Here is an 18,603-nt window from a genome sequence, read left to right on the forward strand (position 1 = left end):
ACTACTTCTTTCCCACTGGCTAACTCTACAATCATTTTTCTAGCTGTTTTTTGACTCAAGTTTAATTTTTGCAAGCACCTAGGAGAAAGGAATGAATGGGTACTGCCACAATCAATCAAAAGCTAAAATGGCTTACCGTGATGAGTGCCGGGGGTTTGGATTACACCAAATTGTTTATTCGGACCTTGGTGTTCTACTGCCGCATGGACGGTGGCACGCTCTTCTTCAGCCGTTTCCAAGGTCGGTTCTTCACTTATAACACAGGCAGTTCTAGCAATTGCTCCTCCGCGGCCTCTGCCACCACGGCCACTGCCTCTTGCACCTTGGTGGGTAGGGGTTCCACGGCCTTGATTTCCTCTGTTACCTTGGGGAAACGATGTTGCCATCTTGGGACAGTTAGCTCTAAAGTGTCCCGGCTCATTGCACTCAAAACACAGATGGCCTTCTCTGGAAGAAGCAACATACGAGCGGGGGGCAAAAGAGTTGCCTTGTCACCCTCTGTTGTAGTAGGGGAAATTCTGTTGAGGTTTCTTGTAGGGTTGATCTCTAAGGTTTGCCTCAGGGTAAGATCTCTTTTGATTCTTTGGTTTGTTAGCCTTCATTTCTTTCACAAGGGGTTTGGCTCGTATGAGAGCATCCTGTAATGTGCTTGGCCTCATTGCTTCAAGGCGGGAATCTAGGGGTTCATTTAGCCCTTGGCAGAAACGAGCCACTTGCTGGGAAGTAGTCATAGCTGGGGCATACTTCCGAAGGGTAATAAATTTGGAATAGTAGTCCTCAAGAGTTAAGCTGCACTGTCTAAGACTAAAAAACTCATTCATCTTTATGGATTCATGGGATGGAGGAAGATATCTTTCCATGTTTGAGAATGCTCGGTGACTTCCTTGTCACGGCACCACTGTTTCCACCAGAGTTTAGCATCTCCAATGAGGCGAAACCGTGCGAGCATAGACTGATTTGCTGCTCCAGTACCGGCAGCAGAGAAATAATCGTCCATCGCCTCAATCCAGACTTCAACATCCTTCTCAACCTTTGAACCTTCTCCTTTAAAGGAGGGAGGTTGCATTTGCTTGAGCAGGAGCTTCTTCTCCTGGGTATCGGTGTAAAGCGCATTGGGAAGTGGAGGGTGGTCGTCCTGGCCATCATTGTAAAAACAATTTTAAGATTACAAGATTCATATTTGCACAATGCTTAATTTTTGGAGAGTAAAACATTGAAATCATTTTATTTCCAAATATTTACAAGGACAAGTTTTATTACAAAGATCTGAGACTAATATAATTAGTCTTATTTGACATCAAGGGGAATTCCTAGGCTTGACTATGACATAAGGGTAGAGCGGTCCACATAGGTGAAATATGGGGGTTCCGCTGTAGTTTCTAAGACTCTAAAAACTGATGGTAAGGGTGGTAAACTCTGGATTGGGGTAGATCCCAACACCGCTACTCTATCATCAGGTAAGACCTGCATCACTTTGTCATACACCCAACGATCCTGAGGTATGCGAACCCTATCTATAGTCACCGAGGTGTCGGCCCTATCTATAGTCACCGAGGTGTCGGCCCTATCTATAGTCACAGAGGTGTCGGCCCTGGGGGTACCGACGAACTAAAATAAGCGGATCATCTTCAGCTTCTCAATCCAACGAATCCGCTTAAGGTCGGTGGTGAGGTTCCCAATCTGATCTGCTCGGATGAAGAAGTATCTCGGCCCACGACTCCAGAAATCTCTACCCCATCCTCTTTGAATACAAGAGAAATGAGGGAGGGATATCTTCTCTAATATCTGCACCATGGTGTCGCGGAACTCGAAATTCAAGGAGTGACTAGCAGTCTCGAAGATGCATTGGAAAACTAGAAATTTGGAGTAGGCATCTTCCTCTTCCTACAGTCATTCAAACATCAATTCAACTTATTTGTTTTAGTAGGATGTCTTTACTAATTAGCATTATGTTAGGTAAAACATTTATTACAAAACAGTCCTTAAACTGCAATTCTTAGGAGCTAAACTTGCTCTGATACCAATTGTAAGGTTCCTCCCTTCTAAAATGGAAGAACACTTAAGATAGTCCGCTAAGTCTTATCTTGGGAAAATTTTCCTATTCATCGACACCTTGACCGTGTAGAGATTCAAGGATACGATTTATAGGTATGACCTAGCTCTATCCCGCAGGGGGAGCGTGATTTTCTAAACATCAAATCACCCATAGGGCAATTGATCATAAATTGGGTAACTACTAGACTTGATTTCTAAGGACAACGCTTTTTTTCTCATCTTATGCAAGGCACAGCCGCTGGCCTAGTCTTCTAGAATAGAGTTGCCCAGGAACCTAACTACCTAACATAGGGCTTTCACTTAATCTGTTGGAAAGCTACCCGACTAATCAGGTCCACCCGTCCGTAGGATGGTGCCATCAGGGCATTCCATCCTCCCACTTTCCACCCTACTCACGCATCAATTTATTTTCTAATTAATCCTACCACACTGTTTGACATAAATAAACATATTCCTTAATTAAGGTCCTTTTTCACAAGGTTCGTCAAAACAGCCTTCTTACACAATACAATCATACCAAAGACAAGATGTAACTATATAAAAAGTTGATACATGAACCAATTCCATACAAGCCAACTGGCTCTCTTATTCTTATTCTGTCGCCCGATGATCTAGAATTTGGCCTTCCAGCCTCTACATGCTAGTAGGTAAAACCCTACGAGACCATACACCTCATCGTTGGCCGCTGGCGAGGACTCAAGCCGGCCTGTCGCCCTCTCAGGCTCCATCGCTCGATCCTCCCGCCCCTCAGAGGGATGTCTGCACACTAGGGTGGGCTTATTTACCGCACTAGCCTGGGCCCTCAGAACTAGGTGGCCTCATAATCTCTCACCTCAATCGGCGATCCTTATTCTCCCAAAGGTATGAGGGATACCTTGGGCTATTCCCGGGCTTTGCTAACGATGCCGCCCGGCTACACAAGCACGGAACGGAGTTAGCGTTGAAGCTAAAAAAAAATCTTGAATTCTAAAGATAACAACTTCAATGCAATTTACTAAATATAGCATTCACAATTCATGAAGACAACAATTTCAATGCAATTTATCGAATACAACATCACATAATTCGTAACTTCATATAACTTTTATGTCGTCGTTTTAAAAGGAAAAGACACCATTCATTAATACTAATTTAAGGAAAAATCTCTTCTTTTGAAAATTAACCAAGCTAACCTGGCCACCGTTTCCTTGAGGGGCTTGAAAAGGGAGGACTGGGAAGCCGCATTGGGCGCATCTTCCCCCATCTCGTTGTTACGTGCTCCTCTTAAGGTAATATTTTATCGTCTTCAAGATGAGGCCATCTTAGGCGTCGCCTTTTAGAGCTCGCTGCTGCGATCGAAACGCTTTAGTCGGATCTGAATTCCGAGCTCGTTTGCTCACCGTATGAGCAAAAGAATATGGCGCACGAATCCTCTCTTGAGTCAAAAAACCCTTACTAAAGTCTATGCAAATGGGGGGGGATTGTGAGATGTCCTTAAGGGCAAAGGGCAAAAACGTGGAGAGGGCTGGGAGGGGTTGCTGCAAGCCTCTTTGTAAGTCTCTTCACACGGGGGGGAGAAGAGTTGACACTGGCACCTAGCAAGAGGAGGAAAATTGGCTTATCTGAAAAGAGCCAAATGAGGGGTTGTGAGAGGGGTGGCTGCAAGGGCGGCTGTACTCGCAGCAAGTACGCTACACAGGGACGGACGGCGGTACGGACGGTGGCACAACAGGGCATACGCTACACAGAAATGCGTGCCGTCTGTGGAGCACCCCGGGGGTTTATATAGCTGAGGGGTGAGGGTACGGGCGCTGCGCAAAGCAAGGACGAAAGGACGGTGTACCTTCAAAGGCTATGGATCAGTGGCCTGCATGGGTCTAGGGGAAAGGTACGGTGTCGGTTGTCCGGGAAAGGAGTGGTACGTATGTACCTTATCTGGTCTGGGGCAGCATGGGTGTCCACGTAAGGGTACGCGTGGACCATACAGTGGGCGGTCGTCCTTTGGTTCTTGGGCGGTAATTGTACGGGCACCCTAGTAAGTGTGTACGGACCAAATTTTGGGGCGGGGTACCCAAATTTGGGACGCCTGCCTCGATTTGCGTGCCGGACCGCCCCGGGAGGCGATTTTTTTTTTTTGGTCCGGGAGGTTCTCCTGGTCGCAGGGGTTCAGACCGTTCGTCAATCGGACGTGCGGTCGTGCATTTATTAAGGTTTAAAGGTTGCCGTTTTTTAACTAAAATGATTGAAATTAGCGTATAGGCTTGATCCGGTGTGCGTTTTGGATGCTATAAAATCCTATATTAGGGTAAAATCGCACGCAGATTCCAAATTTGGGCTCAGAATTTGAAGATTCTAAGTAGAAATGACTCAAATAATAAAATCATTGATATTTATACCTTAAAAACTCATAATTACATGGACATTTCTTTATTAGTGAAGATGGGTACATTACATTGGGACTTATTTATTGACATACCAAAAGCTAACCTTATAGGAAATTGTCTCCTTCTCATGTTAAAAGACAATTGAAGATAAGTAGGTATGAATGCTATCTTGGGAATAAAGAACTTGTCTCTAATGTTTGTACCTTTAATGATTTCTGCTTCTATCACCTTTGAGTGAAATTGCTTGCATATCAATCTGGTACCATTACAAAGTCCCCGTCGCCGAGGATCCAAATTGTGGAGCAGCATAATAGGAGCATTAATCTTTAAAAGCAAGCGGTGAGGAGGGTAACCAACACCCAAGTTTAAACTGTTCAAGTACTCAATTGGATACAATATTACGTCATTCTTGGAAGAAACAACCGAATCTACATTGAGGTATTCTCTTTCAACACCGGGCAATACACTCAAGGCTAGTTCATTGACCTCATCTTCATGGTGTAAGAATAGCACGGTCTTTGAAGAAGCATGCATAATCCTCCACTCTTTGAAGATCTTTGTATACCCATTCTACCAAACTCAAAACGAAGTTCCCATGGATCAACATTCGTGGTGGAATTACCACTATGCCTTGATTGTTTGGATAGCCTAAATAGCTATCTCCAATTCGTAATGTCCATTTGTGACAAATTCTTATTCTATACAATCATAAGAACTCTGTCTAACTCGTATGTTTTGGGTGAGCTTTAAAACATTCACAGATCTCCAAATGTGTGACCGGCATAACGTTGCATTAATAATATCCTCACGCGATCCCTTTGGCACAACCGATAAGATTTTCCTGAAGTCACCACCAAAGAGCATAACTTTCCCACCAAACACTGTATCTTTCAATGTCTTTCAATGTCCTGTTCAATTCTTCATATGCATACCGATGCATCATTGGAGCCTCATCCGAAATGATTAACCTTGCAAGCTTCAACACCTCAACCAATGGGCTGTTAGCTTTGATGCCACGTGCCTAGAATGTGACGCTTCATAATTTTGTATAAATATTTTTCATAAATTTTTGTTGTAGAATGTTTTGTTAGGACATCTAACATGTTTTGACAAAATTTTGTGTTGCGGGAATTTTTTGGTTTTGGTCATTTTCAGGTAGTCATTTTTGTGAGTGATTTTTTATTAGGTGGAATTAGGCGAAGTTTTGTACGGTTTTGTCTATCACGATACTGTAGAATCTTTTCAGGTTCATGTGGTATCTTTGGTGGCTCTATCAAGTCCACCAAAATCTCTGGAGAAACTGCGTTCTCTAACCCGTGAACTGATTTCTTTAGTTTACTGACATGGAAGACAGGATGGACTTGAGAACTCTCCGGTAACTCAAGTTTATATGCTACGTCCCCAATCTTCTTAAGGATTTTAAAAGGACCACAATATCTCGGAGAAAGTTTATCACACTTTCCCGTTTTCAAGGTTTCTGACTGCGTAGGAACCTTGAGGAATACAAAGTCACCTTCTGCAAAGGTCACCTTTCTTCGTCCTTTATCCGCATAAGTTTTAGCGCGATCCTGGGCGCTACGAATGCTCTCACGTGCGGCTTTGAGCATATCATTCATATCTTCAAGGAAATCCTTGACAGATTGAATCTTCTCCTTTTCTAGGCCTACAGCCATCGGAGATCTCGGCGGCTGGAATCCATACATTAACATGAATGGTGTAAATCCAGTCTCGCTGAGTGTTTGGAGCTGTTATAGGCAAACTCCAATAAAAGGGCAAGTACTCTTCCCAATTAGATTGCTTCTTACTAACATAAGAACGCAACATATCCTCTAGAATTTGGTTAACTCTTTCAGTTTGACCATCAGACTCCGGATGATCTGCCGTACTCATACTCAGAGTAGTATCCAACTTTTTGAAGACTTCCCTCCAAAAATGACTGTTGAACTTTCTATCTCTATCCAACACTATCTGCGGGTAGGCCATATAGCTTGTAGAGATGTTCAATAAAGAGTTTTGCCAACTCTGGCGTTTTAACAGTTTTCTTCGTGGCAATAAACTTTGCCATTTTAGTTAACCTGTCCACTACCACCCACACCGAGTCATTCCCTCGACTCGTCTTGGGTAAACCGGTAATGAAATCCATGGAAATGCTTTCCCATTTCCCTTGAGGAATCTCCAGCGGATGGAGTTGTCCTCCAACCTTAAGACGTTCATGTTTATTGACCTGACTTATTGCATTTCAGCACATAAGTCTGGACGTCCTTAAACAAACTAGGCCAATAAAACTATCTTTTTACTAGTGCATAGGTCTTCTGAATCCCAGGATGACTCGCACTTGGACTATCATGACTTTCTTTAAGAATTTGGGCCCGAAAGTCACCAATAGTTGATACACATATTCTACCCTTGTAGAGTAAGTACCCGTCGTCAATGGAGTAATTAGCATATTTCTCCCTCGACGAAGTTTATCACTCCCCTTTGAAGCCGTGGCAGTCAAAGGTGATGAAGGGCCTACGTCAGAACTCTCCGGTTCCAAACTATACCCATAAGACACGTCTAGTCTCTCTGGACTAACTCTCGCTTCCCTTCTCGTTGCACCTTCGGCTAGTCTCTCCGGACTAGCAATACGTGCCAATGAGGGAGGTGGTCGCGTCTGTGAAGAAATGCGTACACGTACAGCATGCCAGATCTCTGTAAAAGATGGATCATGCTCACATAAACCACATAGGGACTCCAAGAAATCATTCTTGAAGACTGTGAAACTAAGTTCATTAATCTGTGGCATGCGACTAAGTGCACTTGCCACCACGTTATACTTACCTTTCTGGTAACGTATCTGAAGGTCAAACTCCTGTAGAATCTCCGCCCACCGAGCTTTTCTACCCTTTAGTTCATTTTGACTTGAAAGCCATTTCAGACTTTCATGGTCCGTCCGGACCTCAAAAGTAGTACCATATAATTAGTGTCTCCACTTTTTCAGTGCATGAACTATCGCTAGTAACTCTCGCTTGTAAGACGAGTAGTTACACTGCGCACTATCTAACTTTTTACTTTCAAATGCAATTGGGCATCCCCTTTGCATTAGTACGACCCCAATGGCCTCATTACTAGCGTCTGTTTCCAAAATAAATGGCTCATTTGGATCCACAATAGTCAAAACAGGTGTAGCTACTACGGTCACCTTGAGCTTATCAAAGCTTTTCTGTTGGGCTTCCCCCCAACTAATGTTTTTTGTTTTTGACCGTAACTGGTCAGTCAACGGGACTGCGATCTTCGCGTAGTCCTTCACATACTGTCGGTAGAACCCCGACATGCCAAGAAAAATCTGCAGTTCCTCGAGATTCTTCGGCGGCGCTGGCCATTTAAGAATAGCCTCTACTTTTTCTGGCTCCATCCGCGTACCATCGGGGCGGATATAATATGGCCAAGATAGTGAATTTCTGTTTCAAAAAATTCACATTTGCTCTTCTTCGCAAATAGTTTGTGCTCTCGCAACAACTCGAACACTAGACGCAAATGCTCTATGTGTTCTTTCTGTGTCTTACTATACACAAGAATATCATCTAGGAAAACTACTACGAATTTTCCTAGATATGGACTTAAAATGCTGTCCATTAGCGTCATAAACGTCGCTGGAGCATTGGTTAGCGGCCCAAATGGCATAACCAAAAACTCAAAATGCCCGAAACGGGTCCGAAATGCTGTCTTCGCAACATCTTCTACTTTTATTGTAACCTGATGATACCCAGATCTCAGGTCTATTTTTGTAAAGTATCTCGATCCATAGAGTTGATCAAACAACTCATCCATGCATGGCATTGGATACTTGTTCTTAATCGTTATCTGATTAAGAGCCCTATAGTCTATGCACATCCGCATAGATCCGTCTTTCTTCTTTACCAGAAGAATAGGCGATGCCCACACGGACTTGATCTTAATCGTTATCTGATTAAGAGCCCTATAGTCTATTTTGGATTTCGGTGTCTTTTTTTTTCCTGGATGGTCGCGATTTTTTAGACCAATGACCACCCTGTCCTTCCTGGTCCGTCCTATCCCCTTGTTTTTCACTGCGGAACCCTTTTCTTTTGAGGCCTGACCTCCTTTTTTCACTACCCTCGACCCTGCTCTAGAACCACCACGTGCACTACGGCGCTTGATGTCATCAAATATCTGTGCATATTGAATTGCCTCTGCTAAGTCTTTAGGCTGTAAGGGCTCTACGTACTCAAGGTAATCATCTTTGAGGCCTCTCTTAAAGCCTCGCAATGTCTGGAATGCATCGATTCCTTTTAGCTTGAGTACTATCTCCCTGTAGTTTGAGATGTATTGAGTTAGGGATTTGTTCTCCATCGAGCACTTGTCCCATAACTCCCAGCTTCTCTCTGCCTCATTAACAGGCATAAATTCTTTTTCGAAACATTGTTTCAAATTCTGTCCAAGTGGCAGGGCGAGTTGTCAAACTCATCCACCACTTGTACGCTTTGCCAGTTAATGAGAGGCTAGCCTCTACGGGCTGTATATGGCTAGGCTGCTGTCGCAGCGCGTGCAAATCTGACCACTTCGCTAGAAACATATTGACTGAGTCCTTGTTTCTCTCCTTTTCCTCGCCACCAAAACTAGGCGGCTTTAAGTCTTTTAACAACGACAAAGTTGTCGCTACGGACGGCCCCGCAGGCGTATCGGCCTGTACTCCTGCAACCACTGGCGAGGCTACGCTCACCCATGCTGTAGGAGCTCGGCTACCTCGAGGAGTCGGAGTACTAGCCGAGGCGGCTGTCAGTGCATCTAATCGTGTGGAGATGCTCTGTAGTATCGTGACTAAATCAACCTGGACTTTACCCATAGTGTTCAATTTGGCATTAAGATATTTAAACAGTCCACTAGAGAGCTCCGTCTCTGTCAGGACATCAGCAGGGTCCAATAGGTCATAGTCGTCGTCGTCATAATCCAAGAGGTCCTCCTCGGTCCCCTCGGCGACGTCAGTGTTCATGTCCTCTGGCTCATAGGCCAGAAAGGGGTTATCAGCCAATGCGGCCGCTGCGGGCTCGCTGGGTCCTAAGGCGGGGTCAATAGACGAGGAGGGCACTGGTGGATCACGAGTGATCGACGAGCGTGCTCCGGACCGGGCGTGTACGGCCTGACAATTCGGTCGGGGTCAAACCCGCGACGACCGAGGACAAGAGACTGGAAAAACCTAGAGAAGTAGAAGGCGGTGGGGACACACTACGCCTAGCAGACATCTTTAATTCTTGCAAAAAAAAATGCGAGAACTCGGAAATTACTAAAAAAAACGCTAATAAAATGAGCAGTGGTGGAGAGAAAATAGTCACCCCCCTTTACGGTCGCCTGTCGATTTGTGTTGCGTTGCGAGCCTCTACAAGGACGCTTCTGGGATGCTCCGATCCACGAGAAAAATGCCTGCAACTCATAACAAAAATTTAAATGATCGAGAGGTGTCTTGTCGGGATTATTTCTTGCGGGGATTATCCTTCCTCCCCAGCCGAGAGAGAGCGTTTGTTTGAATTTTTCATTTTTAATTTTATTAAAATTAAATAATAAAAATATAAAAAAAGAAATGGTTTTTTTTTCTTCTTTTCTGGCCGTTGGTGGCCGCCTGCTGGTTGGTTGGCTGGCCGTGGCTGCTTTGGCCGCCGCCGTTGGGCTGGACGCCGCCGCCGCCTGGCTGGCCGCCCATGGCTGGCCTGGCTGGCTGGTCGCCGCCATTGGCCTGGCTGGCTACGCAGGCCAGGTCACACAGGTAACGGCGCCTTCCCCCTGCTCTCTACATAGGTCGCCTGGCTGGCTACGCAGGCCAGGTCACACAGGTAACGGCGCCTACACAGGAGCTCCGCGCTGTTCTTGCCGGTGCTGGTGCTGCCGCCTGGACATTGTATCTTGCTGGTGGCGTTTCGTGGGGCTGGTTTTCGCCCCCCACACAACGCAGAGTTTTAACGTTGGTTTTCGCCGTGTTTCAAAGTTATCGGGTCTGCGCCCCCCACTTCTACACACAGAGTTATTTGGCTCTTCGCCCCCCCACGCTAATGGTCCTGGGCTTTTAGCCCTGGTGGGCTTGCTTCGCCCCACACATAGTTTCAGCCTTCTTTTGTGGGGTCTTCGCCCCTCCATGTAGAATTTCATCTACGACGTCTAGTATTTCAGCTATACGAGAGTGGGGCTGGTGTACGCCCCCCACACACAAGCTTCAACGGGCAGACCATTTCAACGCAGAGACTGAGAAAAAAGAACAAAACCAAAATTGCTTTGCTTACTTGCGTGGAGACTTGCTGTGTGTGACGGGGAGAGAGAGAGAGAGAGAGAGAGAGAGAGAGAGAGAGAGAGAGAGAGAGAGAGAGAGAGAGAGAGAGAAAGAGTTCTTCCCTTCAAAAATGGCTTGGCCGCTTCCCTCCACACACTTCCTTGTGGAGATAAGGGTGAGAAGATTGTGGATGAAAACCATCGAGTGGGCTCCGGTCCCCCGTTCACGTGCGGACTCTCAGGATCCCCTCGAACCACGCTCTGATACCAGTGTTAGATATCCGTAACGCCGCTACGGGCGTTACCACAAGAGGGGATGGCCTCTGGCTCACCACCCAGCCATAGAGGAAGAATGAGGATTGCCCCTCATCCCCCAGGCTATATAGTGTGTGGCCTACCGTCCACACTAGCCTGGCCGCCCATGACTCCGCATGGGCGTCCGGTCCGTCATCGGTCACAGGCGTTACAGCCTACGTGACAAGAAATCTCTAGAAGGGCTACTTTTGGCTTTTGGGGACGTGAAGAAGAGGAACACACAGAAAATCGAAGAAGAGATTGAGAGTGCGAGTGTAAGTGTGAGTGTGAGATTTTCATGAGAGAGAGAGAGTGCGAGTGAGATAGCTCAGGGGTGGTCGGGTGGTTCGAACTCTTTCCTTCAATTGTCATATCAGATTATTGTAAGATTTCTTGATTATATACAGAATTGTTCTCTTTCTGCCTCAAATAAGATTGTGCAAAATTCTATTTTTCTTGAATTGTATTGTGATTATTGAGTGGGAGCGTCACATAGAAGCATTGAGCACCAATGGGATTTTGAAATTGAGTGCATTGTATGACCATTTGAAAGTAACAATGCAACTATTCCAGACGATACACATGCCAATGCAACTTGATTCTCTCCATGTAATCGAGATAGCAAGGCATTATAAAGATATGTTTTGCCTGGTCCATCGAGGAAAAAGACACCACCCTGGTTCCAAGAAATAGCCTCAAGGATAATATCAAATGCTCTTGATTGATAACTATTGAAAATGGACAAATCAACCTGTTGAACATAATCAAACATCATCTCTTCCATTAGCAAACCATTGTTGTGACAGTGGCAACACTTGATCTATCAGGAATAGGCAACCCTTCAAAATCATGTAGCCACTTTCCATACTGTTGTAAGAGGTCTTGCATTTACAAAACAGAGCTTGATTATTTGCCATAAAATGACAAACACCAACATCGGCACACCCTCTCTGCAAGGAATGGAAAAAATCATCTCAAAGTTCAGTGGAGAATTTATTCCAAAGATGTCCAGGGTATATAGGATCACAAAAAACCGTTATAATGACAAACAATTGACGCAGTTGGAATCCTGTTTTCTGAAATGCATCTTCTTGGAGACACATATACCACTCCTCATCGCTCTCCATCATTCCTCTCGCTTCACATGCAGCCTTAAAACAGGGATGCAAATGTCCATTCACTATTCTTAAATCCTCAAAAGATTTACAGCCTTTGCACACTGTAAGTAACATGCGTAAGTAATATTGCTCACCTGCACTCGGACTAACATTATACATATGTCCAATTATATTTTCCCTTTTCCTTTTAGTCCATGATCGAAGAGCTAAATTCCACACCCACTTGCAAGGGAAATCAACATATAGCAAGCTATTTGCATCCACATACAATTCATTAGCTCCTATGAACCATTCAGTCAAAGATGTTCTTTAGTTTCTGTCACAACTAATCACATCATGTAAATCATCCTGGTCATTGAATATCACATTATTGTGCATGGGAGATGGACATGCAACCTTTCTATATCAGGATTTTCATCATGCAAATCATATTGGTATAGTGCCAGCATCTCTGACGTAGACATGTACCGTGCATCCAAATATTGACAAACCTCATCAATAACCCCGTGTGTATCTTGCAACTCTATAGTAGCTCTATCATGTCCTTTGTATACATACTTATACAAATACTTTATGGCTGTAATGGTAGAGCATACTTCTATGTTAATATGGGCTTTGTACCTCATAAAGAGAAAAGGGTATGGAACAACCCATTGACTATCCACCTTTACGTGGATGAAACCACCATACGTCTTTCTGCATGTAAGTTGGAGATCCATTGTCATCAACGCTTCAAAAACTTCCGAGGGTACCGATGTTTGCAACTCTCGTTAACCATGCAAGGAGAGCGCATATTTAGTTCCCCGCATGGTCCATGGACATTACAATGACAAATTGTGTTATGCAACTCAGGAAACATCGCCTTATCAGGAAGTTCAGCACATACCAACATATCATAGTGAGCAATCTCAATCGGTTTACATCCACTTTCTAATATCAATAATCTATGTGCATGTGGCAAGCCTCTTTTTTAAAAATTAATAACAAAAACAAATCCTAATACCCTTCCAAATATTACGTTTTTTAACCAATAAGTGCATCATGTCCTTATGCTTCTCATAAAAGACCCATGCTGTCAAGTCAGGTCGATCTTGAGTAACTTGACATGGCAGTAAAGCATTGGTTATTTCATCTTGCTCAGGATTGTGAGTAAAGATAAAAGGTTAGGTCTTCCCATCTTCCTAACAATTGTCATTGAATCCTAGTACAATTAATGCATATATCTAGCCCTCCCCCGTATATGTAGATGGTAGAACTACCCTGCGTCCAGCAATGCCATAGACTCTATTGACCCCATCGCTTGAATTAACCATATATGCAAGACCTTGGCATACTTTAGCATGCAATGCTTTCTAATTATTGTGTATCCATACTAATGTACATTCTTCCATGCTACTATATGCATCAACAATGTTGCAAAAGTCGACCATCGCGCAGAAGATAGGCATTTGTATCTTCTCTTATTTGTAGTCTATATGCGTAATATTGTCATTGAGTTACGGTCTTTGTCTCCTCATTTGAACCTTGTCTATTCCTACCATTGAGTGGAATTCCAACATGCCAACCATCCTCTCCTCGAGGAAATAGAAGAACATATAATAGAGGCATATATGAATGGTGCAGGTTAGATATTTTTTTTATAGCACCTGTGCATGACATTATTTGAGCATCTCTATGCCCCACATGAAAATCATCTCCTTGACCCGGCGGCATGATAGCCATCACCTCACTTCCTGTAGGAACCAAGTATTGCCTTAAAGTTAGTGAGATGACCATTCTCAAATCTGCATGTGGACTTGACTGCAACATTTCTCTCATTGTATGAAGTGCATAGGCATACGGATTATATACATACATCATTGTTTGAAACCTCTCAAGTACATTATATACATACATCATTGTTTGAAACCTCTCAAGTACATTATGATTTAAAGAAGGCTTCCCATGAAGTCTATTCTCTAATTCATGCTCTGTATCATACACATATAGTTGGGTAAATCGAGGAGCCGCATCTCGTGTTTCATCAGGTATTACAAAACCAACACCATGATAGGTAGTACCATGGATTCGAAAATTGAATACTCCTCCCCCTCTAGTGAACTGATTATCCAAGTGAGCACCTAATGAAACGAATGCCAAGGCATTATTATAAGAGTTTACATTCTTTCTGTATTCCTTACTTGCATTATCATTACCAAGTAACAACTCAACCAATGCAGGAGGTGGATTTTCGAAAGGTAGTAAAGAGACATTCCCACTTCCACAACAGTGTTTGCCCACATATTGTTTTAGCTTTCTTGACACCTCACATTTTGAAATTAGTGCACCATAAAAATGGCACTTATAAGAAAGGACTCTTAATGACTGAAGAGTACAATCTCTGGAATATACCACCATAGTTGCTAGGTGCTTAACATTCTGAGGAAACGAAAACACACGCCTTATAGAGTGACATTTGGATTTAATATCTTTCGCATCGCCAATGACACAGCAGCAAATAGAATGAAAATTATCATCCATAGGTAGCTCATTTAAATCAAATGAAAAATAACATCCATAGGTAGCTCATTTAAATCAAATGAAAAAGGGCCTCATTCCATATCTCTATGTGCCTGAGCATTCGAATGTTCATTGATAGGTTCTTGAAGTACCATAGCATTGGCAATTGCTCTGTTTCTTGAATCTAAGTGGATTTCACCACCATGGAATCCTCTATGCTTCTCCTTATTTTCAACCCTTCCAAAAGTTTCATTTTCATTTTCATTAACGTAATCCGTTATACAAACAACATTTTGTTTTTGAATGCAAGCCCTTATCCGTTAGCGATTACGGCGAGACACGTGTTGCATCCAAAATTCAAAGTCGACGAACTTGGTTCAAACTTAAGTATATACAGCTCCTAACTATCTTCAACCTCAAGTATATACAGCTCTTAACTATCTTCAACCTTCTTTGAAACACAAAATAATTAATACTAACTTTCTTTTTATAAACATTCTTAACTTCAAACAACAACATAATATTACCTTATTACTTTTATTCTACTTCAATAGCCATTATCACACATGCGACCCTACTCCAGATAGACTCAACTCAATAACAATGTAATTCTTAGAGAAGTTTTTAATACATAAGTGAGTATAACATATACAATCCATCTCCTATAGAGATAAATGGTAATAACATATACAATGAGAGAGAGAGAGAGAGAGAGAGAGAGAGAGAGAGAGAGAGAGAGAGAGAGAGAGAGGAAATAGATGTTGAGACACAGGAAAAAAAAGTGCGAGAGAACAAAATAAAAGAGAGAAGTATTAAATTTGAGAAAATAGAAAATTCATAAATATCGCCAAAATGGAGAGCCAAATATGAAAGCTGCAATACAATTGGTCCCTTGAGTAAAGACATCATTACTCTCACAAAATCTCTAAGGAACTACATGAACTTCTAACATACGGCTTATCTTTTTTATAATAGCATTGAGTCGATTAACAAATAATAAATGAAATGTTTCTAGCTTAGGTATCAAAACATATCAATATTATAAACTGTTTAGACTTTGCAACACACTCCATGAGATAGAAAGAGATATAGAGAATATTTTGATGTGCTCTCTCTCTCTCTCTCTCTCTCTAGCTAACCAAACATATGAACAAAAAAGAAATCGTTATCACATATTGACAACAAACACGCAAATAGATAAAGACAAAAAGGGCAATAAAAATACTAACCTCAAGTTGAAGAGGGAAATGGATTCGAAAACACCAACTTTGATGCTATCGTCCTTGTGCTTGCTTCTACACAATCACACAGAGAAGCTTAAAAAATAATAAACTTATGATCTATCTATTATTCTCACCTAGTCCTAGCTACATTTCACACTAAATACACAATAAAATGTTGAAATATACAAGTGAAAAGGGTGTGTGTGGGAACAAGCTCTTGGATAGAGGCTGTAAAAGAGGAGATGTAATTGTGAAAGAACCTGTGAAAAGGTTAGAAGAATCTACTGGGAGAGAATAATGGGTAGCATGAGGGAATTTAGGAGTGTGGAGATATTCTGGGAGATATTCAAGGAAAAGAGAAGAGGTGGAGAGAATCAGGCAAGAGGTGGAGATATTCAGGGAGTGAATCATGGAGAAATCAATGGGATTAGATGCTTGATGTAAACTCTATAAATTGAGGCATAGCCCTAATGAGAACTTGCTGGTTTTTGAGTATCCATGCCTACATTAATCTATGTGCTAATTATTCATTAATTACGTCTTAATCACTCGCTAATCACTTTGTTAATTATGTTGATTCTAGTGTTTGATCCACCATAGCTCATCATTTAGCTCAAATTTCAACATGGTATCAGAGCCATGCCTAGAATCAACCAGATTTATGAGCCCATTAGTGGATTAATCAAGATTAGTAGGTAATTAGCAAAAAAATCAGTTTTTAGTGAGTTTTTCATCTTCCCCTTCACCCCCAGCCAGTGGAGGGTCTCTAGCACCTTGCACACATCAAATTAGGGCAAGCCCTTCTAGCATATGGTAGCCACTTCAAAGCTCTTCAATCCTATCCAAACAAAAGCATAAACCGTCAAGCGATGAGGGAGAAATCGCTGTTTTGCTGGGTGCCATTTTTCTGAGCTATTTTTGACATTACTCCTTGCTCAAATTAAATTGCTTCAATTCCTCCTAGCCCAAGGTGTAATCAAGCATGCTCTACAAGCTGGTGAAGACAGAAATCAATTTTATCAAGTCTATAGAGAGATCCAAGCTCTTCATCAAATCTGCAGGTGACTTTGGTAAAACAGAGATTAAGCTTTCATTATTTGGTCAAATCTTGTGTTTCTTGGCTTAATCCTCTACTAGACTCATTGCTATTAATGCTTTTGAAAGCATTTGAGCTCATTTGAAGCTGAAGGCACCAGATCTGAGCTCCCCGCATACTCTGTTTTCTGCACACAAACCAGAGCATTAATTTGCTAATCAATGATTAATCAGTGCTAATCACTATACTTTGGTGCAATTGAGGGTTCAAATTAACCATTAGGTATCTGATACAGATCCCTAAAGCTTCAGATTGCAAATCGGAGTTGGTTTGATACTCCAACCATCCCGTACAAATTGGTTACTCTCAATTTAATGTAATTTCTGGTGATTTTATGCTGATAAAATTATTGTAATCATCTATTAAACACCAGATTGAGTTGTAAAAGGGTAGACACTGCCCTTGAATCTTGAATTTGGATCAAGAGGTAAGACCCCCTTCACATCACCATGAATTCAGCACAGGAAATAGCCAAATTTAATGGAGAACAGTTTTATACATGGCAAACAAAAACCATGTATTTGCTGATGAGGAAAAATCTGTGGGGATTAGTTGAAGGGAGAGATGAATGCCCAGAGAGAGGGGAAAATGAGTGGAAGAGTAGGAATGAAAAAGCATTGGGGCTTATTGCACTCAGTTTAAATGATGAGATCATTCATCATATCACATGGATACAGTGGGCAAAAGATGCATGGGATGAACTCAATAAATTATTTGGTACACAAGCAAAAAATTCCAAGATAAATCTATTAATGCAATTCTACAAACTGGACATGAAGGAAAGTGAACCTTTAATCACACACTTGAACAAATATAAAAGCATTAAGCAACAGCTAGCAGCTATTGGCAAAAAGGTAGAAGATGATGAAGCATTAGCTGTACTTTTGAAGAGTGTGGACAAAGGAGATTATGAAAACATTGTAGCAACACTAAAGAATGTACCTGAATTGAAGATACACGAGATAGAAGCAGCTCTACTAGAGCAAGAGAGCAGAGGCAAAGAGAAGAAAGAGCTCGACTCAACAGCAGGAGAGGAAAAAGCATTCTTCACCCGAGGAGGATTCTCTCGAGGACGAGGACGAGGAAGAGGCAGAGTAGGAGGGAGGACCTTCACTTGCCACAAATGTGGAAAGCCAGGACACATGGCGAGAGACTGCTACAGCAAACCCAGTGAAGAAGGAACGACATCGGCAAACTTCATGGAGGCTCCAAGAGAAGTGGAGTCGGATCATCTTTTCTGAGAGAGAGAGAGAGAGAGAGAGAGAGAGAGAGAGAGAGAGAGAGAGAGAGAACCCACAACCCAATGTAACCTGCCCCAATAAAGTAAAACCACCTCTGAGCCACCGATGATGTAGGCCAAGTGGTAGATGTATGTGTGAGCACTTTAGTCAAGGTCACGGGCACTTATAGTAGCCTTGGACACATAGAGAGAGAGAGTGTCAAGGACTATGGAGTTTAGGGACTTGAGGCACTGGTCGCGGGCTATCAAGTAAGAGGGAAACTTGATACAGGGTCTAGGTGTGTTAGGATTATTCACTTGAGGAGAGGTGTTGAAATATACAAGTGAAAAGGGTGTGTGTGGGAACAAGCTCTTGGATAGAGGCTGTAAAAGAGGAGATGTAATTGTGAAAGAACCTGTGAAAAGGTTAGAAGAATCTACTGGGAGAGAATAATGGGTAGCATGAGGGAATTTAGGAGTG

The sequence above is a fragment of the Cibotium barometz genome, chromosome 19 (genome assembly GCF_041138505.1).
Source record: "Cibotium barometz isolate CiBa-2024 chromosome 19, ASM4113850v1, whole genome shotgun sequence".
NCBI lineage: Eukaryota > Viridiplantae > Streptophyta > Polypodiopsida > Cyatheales > Cibotiaceae > Cibotium > Cibotium barometz.